Source organism: Heteronotia binoei, chromosome 10 (assembly GCF_032191835.1).
Source record: "Heteronotia binoei isolate CCM8104 ecotype False Entrance Well chromosome 10, APGP_CSIRO_Hbin_v1, whole genome shotgun sequence".
In the NCBI taxonomy this organism is placed as follows: Eukaryota; Metazoa; Chordata; class Lepidosauria; order Squamata; family Gekkonidae; genus Heteronotia; species Heteronotia binoei.
In genome coordinates, this window is record NC_083232.1 from 49,082,728 (window position 1) to 49,089,832 (window position 7,105).

A 7,105-nucleotide genomic window follows, 5' to 3' on the forward strand; every position below is an offset into this window, starting at 1 on the left:
CATCATTCAAACCAACAGAAAATGATCAGAATATGCCAAAAATCTTTATTTCATTTTTTTTTGCCAAAGTGTTCTCATGCCAAAGGGATGCTATATGTTTTATTACAATAATGAACAGTTTGTACCTTTTTCAGGAATGGATAAATATGTAAGATAAACAATTGCTAGCAGGAAGAACAGGACAATATATTGCACTTATGAGACACAACATTTACTGAATGTTACTCTACTGTCACCTGTAGATATTGACTGCAGTGTTTGGTGCCTTGGAAAGATCTCATGAAGCCATAGAATTGTCTCAGGTTGTTCACTGCAATAACTTATTCCAGTTACTTATAAGAGATGAAAGAGCCATTTTGGGTAATCAGAGGTATATTTCAGAATTTTATTAGTATCTGCCAAATTAAAAAATACTAAGGAGGATGTTAGACATCTCCAAAAGGGTAGTCGATGTATTAGTGCATTGATTCCCTGAACAGTACCTAACATATAGTTGCTTCTCTATACAAAAAGGCGGACAATGTTTACACTAGCAAGTGTTCACTGATGAGCTCTTGTTTTTAGGCAGTAATTAAAATATAATTTTAGTGGGATCTTGGAAAAATATCACCCCAGATTATGGTTGATTTTTTTTATACAACCTCTCTCAAGGTTTTGTTTTTTTAAATTATTTGCTGATCTATCTTGTCCTACTCTAGAGCAAGTTACCACATTGGCACCATTTCCTCTTCCAAAGTCTTTTCCTATTATGTATTACAACTGGGAATTTGCAAGGACTTGCAGGAGGCATCTCATTTTCCCTCTCCCACTATTTCCTCTTTCCCTTTCCTGAAAGCCCCATAGCCCCTTCCCTTTTCCTGCTCCCTTATCTCCTTCTAGGGTTGCCAGCCTCCAGGTAGGGCCTGGAGATGTTCTAGAATCACAACAGATACCCCAGCGACAGAGGTAAGTTCTCCCATTAAAGTTGCCAGCTCCAGGTTGGGAAATTCCTGAAGATTTGGGAGTGGAACTTTGGGAGGGTGAAGTTTGGGGAGGGAAGCTACCTCAGTAGAGTATAATGCTATAGAATCCACCCTTCAAAGCAGCCATTTTCTCCAACAGCTCTCTCGTTTGGAGAGCAGTTGTAATTCTGGATGATTTTCAGCCTCCAGCTAGAGATTAGCAACTCTAGTTCCCATGGAGGAAATGCCTGCTTTGGAGGGTGGAGTCTATGGCATTAAACCCCTCTGAGGTCCCTTCCCTCCTCAACCACAGACTTCCCAGGCTGTACCCCATAAATCTATAGGAATTTCCTAATAAGAGTGTTGACAACCATATCCTTCCCCCCAACAGTCAACATGCATCTATCTGCCCTTCTGTCTTAAGCTCCCACCCCAGCAACTTCTGCCTAGGAAAACTGTGGCCTAGTTGTGTGGTGCTGGGCCAGACCCACTTCCAAGGCAGGACTTGTTGGGTGACCCCTCCCCCTGTATCACCCTCCCCACACTATTTCCATCCAGCAGGCAACCCCCATAGCCTCTTCTCCTTCTCTGCCTCATTCTCTCTTTCTCAGCCAATTACCAACCTACCTGTTATCTGCCACCCATCTTCAGCAATATTTATTCTTTATTTACTTCATTTATATCTCACTTTTCTCCACAGTGGGGACCAAAACAGCTTATATTATTTTCTTCCCATCTGCACAATAACCCTGTGAGGTAGATTAGGCTGGAAGTATGCGACTGGTCCAAAATCACCTGGTGAGCCTCCACGGGGATTCTCACAGACCCTACTCTGAGGCTTGAGCCATACTAGCTATGATATGATGGCTGTTGTTGAGCAGCCAGGACTTGAGTCATGCAAGTTGGGTAGTATCAAGTTAGCAGAGGTTGTTTCCAGGCCCAGGGTTTCCAATCTCCAGGTGGGACCTGGAGATCTCCTAGAATTACATCTGAACACTAGACACAGAGCTCTGTTCCCCTGGATAAAACTACTGCTTTAGAGAGTGGACTCAGTGGCATAATATCTGGCTGAGGCCTCTCCCCTCCCCAAATCTGGCCCTACTCAGACTCCACCAAAAAATCTCCAGGAATTTCCCAACCTGGAGCAGGCAAATCTAGCCAGGCCTGGTCCCAATGAGCCCTCCCTCAAAGATCAATATAGGTCTGGAAAGGGTCCTCCCCCCTCACTCACATAAACCCAGCCTGAAATATTATGGTTGTCTAGCAACAGCCACTGATGGAATCCCTTTTTTAAGAATATAAGAAAATATAAGAGAAGCCATGTTGGATCAGGCTAATGGCTCACCCAGTTCAACACTGTTACACAGTGGCCAAAACCCAGGTGCCATCAGAAAGTCCACCAGTGGGGCCTGAACTCCAGAAGCCCTTCCATTGTTGCCCCACAGGCACCAAGAATACAGAGCATCACTGTCCCAGACAGAGAGTTTCAACAATACGCTGTGACTAATAGCCACTGATGGACCTCTGTTCCATATGCTTATCCAGTCTCCTTTTGAAGCTGTCTAGGCTTGGAGCCACCACCACTTTTTGCGGCAGTGAATTCCACATGTTAAAAAAGTACTTCCTTTTATCAGTTCTAAGTCTGCTGCTTATTAATTTCATTGTGTGCTCTTGAATTCTTGTATTGTGAGAAAGGAAGAAAAGTTCTTGTAAGTCTTTATATAGCATGTATCCACTAACATCTTCTAGTGTCCTGGCCCCACTGATGGATCTCCTGATTGCACCTGGGTTTGGTTTTTTTTGGCCATTGTGTGACACAGTGTGTTGGACTGGATGGGTCATTGGCCTGATCCAACATGGCTTCCCTTATGTTCTTATCTTTGTGCTCACCAATGTAAACAAGGGTGTTGTACAATGAGCCCTTGAGCCAGCTGAGCTCATTTCATCATCCCTTTGCTGTGGTTCCATCTTATCCCAGGTAAGGCCTGCCATGCTCACTCTCTGGAGTGGGACCTGTTGGGATGCCTGAAGGGAGTTTGGAGAATACATTCTCTTTCTCATTATTTATTTATTTACGTTATATTTATATCCCGTCCATTCTGTACAGACTCAAGGCAGCTAACAGCATAAAATAGACAGTAAACAAAAACAATATTAAAACAATAAAACAATCAGATAAATGGCAATGGTGCTACTTCAGGCGGATCTTGTAATATTTTCTTTCTCACGCACACATATTTTTAAATCTGTGAAAAGTATTGACTAATAAAATGGATTGTGTGACTTAATTTGATTGAGGGTCTGATTTTGTAGCTGATGCTGATAATGTTATACTGTTTATGGTTAATTTTAAAATATTTTCTTTGTTCTGTGTTTTGAAAATTCTGTTAGTCTTTTAAAGTTTCAAAATAAATACCTTTAATACCAGCTATGGACTGATTGCTCTTTTTATAGACATCTCAATGGACCCATACAATTATGTGTCCCCCTCCCTAAAGATATTCAAGCAGCTCAGGCCCACCCTGTGAAAGGACGAGACTTGAGCTACAAGTATTGTAAAAGTGCAAGAGAGACCCTGTTGTGCCATTCTTCTTTTTGGGAAAAGCTGCTTCCTACTTCTGGTGGTGCTGGCAATAAGAGTTTGGTTCTTTGGTGAGGAATGCCAACATAAAGCAAAGCATGGCAACTAGATGTCTATATGCTGATCAGAGCTGGCAATCTCTGTGAATGACACTCTGTGTTTATTTGAAAGCAGCACTCAGTAAATATTGAATTGTGCTTGTCTAATCAACACAGGTGCTGTTTTTTCCTCCATGTAAATACCAAAACTCTGTGGTTATTGCTTATTCTTTCATATGAGTCGCTCCTGCAAGGCTTCCCAAGGTGCTTCTTGATCAATTTCTGAATCATAGCAAGAAAACATGTGAAATGCATCCATGCTGGAAGAGTCTTTAAAGTGAAAGAAGATTTACTATAGGAAAAGGAAACACACACAGTCTGAAGCATCAGACTTGGGAATTTTGAAAGAATCAGGGAAGAAATCGCATGGATGTTGCTTCTACTGGCCAGAACACTTTATTTTATTTATTTATTTTATTGGATTTACGGTATATCCCACCCTCCCCACGGAAGCAGGCTCATGACCCTCTGACTGCCCCTCACTTTTATTTACTACCAGAGGCAATTATTATTCAGCATTAGATGCGGTCAGGGGTTTTGAAAAAAGAAAAAAACAGGTGTTCAGTAAACTAGGCCAACTTATTCCATTCAGGAGTTTCCCCACCAGTGTCACCCCACTGTAGTGGAAATTAGTCTATAATTTATTACAGTTTGTAATAAAGTGTTATGCTTGCTTCAGATATAAGTGAAAAACTGTAAAATAGCCTCACTTGTTTCTCTCAAGTTTTCTCGTCACTTCACAGAAACAAGAAAGTCCTTGAGAGTCTAAATAAGAAGAATGTATAAAAATCCCTAGTCCTAATTTGTAGATTATGTTTAATGGCATCTCCTTTATTTACAGGCTCAAGCTTAATCTCTGGAAATATTCAGCCTAAATCAAGTTCCCTTGCCCTGGATAGCCCAGACTAGCCCCATCTCGTCAAATCTTGGAAGCTAAGCAAGGCTGGCCCCGACTAGTATTTGGATGGGAGACCACCAAGGAATACGAAGGCTGTGACATGAAGGCAGAAAATGGCACGCCACCTCTGAATGTCTCTTGCCTTGAAAACTCCACGGGGCTGCCACAAATCAGCTGTGACTTGATAGCAAAAACCAAAACCGAAGTTTATCTATTTATTTATTCAATTTATATCCCGCCCTCCCCACCGAGGCGGGCTCAGGGCGGCTAAACAACTGCTCAGCATCACCTTCACTTTTAATGGCCCTAGTCAATCTTTCTAGAACCCACTAACATCATAGCAATATAAAAAGACCAGACTGATCCAGAACCTAACTTCCCAGTCAAAGAAACCACTGGCCAGGATTTGTTATGGCCACAGAGAATCCTTTGGAGTTTGCATTGGAAATTAGAGAGTAACCAGCTCAGTTTCAAACTGGAAGTAAATGGAACATGAATTGCAGTAATCTTCCTAGTGTTTTTGCTACCTCCATTATTAGGACACACCTCTGTGCCTCATTTCGATAGTCCTGCAGTATATTCAAAGGGGATTTTAAACAGGTTTCTTCACATTATCTAGAAGTCAACTTCTGTAATAAGATTCCACGAAGAACACAAAAGTGCATTTGGTACTAAAACATATATTCCAGCTAGTCTCAATGCAGATCCAGGAAAATAGCAAACCCTCTCTCAGATTACTCCTATTACTGAAGTGTTGTTTTGAAGTGTTGCCAAGTCCCCAAAATCTCAAAAATATTTGGGATTTTTTGGGATCACCATATTGTCTAAGTTAAAGGGTGTTTAAAGGGATGGCAGTCTCATTAAACACCTTCTGGATGAACTCCATGTCTTTAAGGAAGAACTATCTCACTGGCCTTGTGCATATAGTCATTTCTGGAACAAGAGACCAAAGTAATGCAGAAAGCTGCCATGGGAAAGCAGTTTTCGCATCAATGAAAGTACAGATGAATTCTCCTTAGCACACACACATGGGCACGTGCGTACATGTTTCAGACACTCTTCACTAGTGAAATTGTTGTAGAGGGCTGATCAAGGTACAAGGACTGTAAGTCAGGTTTACAAAACTGCTAAATATTATATGTAGAAAACTGTATCATCATGTGAAAATATTTATTACTTATAGCTATAACTTCATAAAATGAATGTACACATCATGTGATATAGTATCAGCAAGATGTATTTGCCTCAGAATCATGAATATCTAAAGTAGCCATTGCATAAAACATAGATATACATTTGTAAGTAGTTTGCAAGGAAATGATCATTTTTACACTACTGCATGTGCAATTGTTAACATCACTGGACCCATAAACATTGAACTATATAGCCTTAGGTTTGTAGACTGACATCTTGTTTTTCAGCCTAATGCTGAATATGTCAAGTTAATTGGCACTTGTCTGCAAACGTTTACTGAACACCAAGAGCATATATCATATATATTATCTTTACCAGCAATATACTGCTTCTGTGTTCATCTTCAATTATATACAGAAGAAGTCAACCAAATCGTACAATGTTACTCAAACTGTATCTAATATACTTACATCCATGCACAATATCATGTGTAACAGGAAGATTAAATGTTGTTCTTCTTTCAGAAGGACAAATGATCAATAGGAATAAAGATCTGATAAATCATTAGCAAAGTATGACAGAACAGATTAAAAGGTGGGAAGATCATAATAAATCATGCAATCCAAGCAAGTTATTTTTCTGACAGAATGCGAGAAAGTAAATCATGCAGTGCTGAAATCCAAGCCACTACTTATTTAAAAATGGTCTTTCCAAAAAACATTTTACTAGAAGTGTATGTGTATAAGCAATAATGAAATGGTTAGCCAACCTGATTTTAATTCTAAAACAGATCAGACAGTTGCACATACCCCACACAAAGCAAGCTGTGTTACTGTATCCGAATTGTTAATACATTTTTCAAGGGACTTATAAAGAGAAATAAAGCCACTTAGCACAAAATCATCACAGCCAAAATTTTTGAATTTAAAAAAAAAAGCAAACAGAAAAGAGGCAACATGATCAGATGACTTATGTTTATAAAGTAAACTGACCAACAAAATATAATGATTGTAAATGGGTAGTGCTGAGTCTTCCAGACTGAGTATTTCTGCTGTGTGTTTAGAAACTCTGATGTACACCTGAAGATTAGGAATGGAATGCTCAGTTGTATTCTCCATTTAGTAATAGAATATCCTGTAACAAATATGAAAGTCCAGTATGTACTGATATATACCTTCACATCACAGCTGGTTTGATTGCAGAGCCCTATGAAGTTTTTAATCATAGACAGTATTTATAGAAGAACTACAAGTAGTTAATGTCTCTAGGCTCTTACTTCTCAGAATTAATTTAATAATTTTTGGAGCCTGATTTAAAATACTTAATTATTTATCCATTATTTCTACAAAGCTCTGTTTTGCTAAATTGCTGATGAAAAACATGGTTTGTTAGCCACAAGCTTTGGTAACAATTTGCACACCTTTTACATTATAAAGTTTTAAAACTGAGTTAA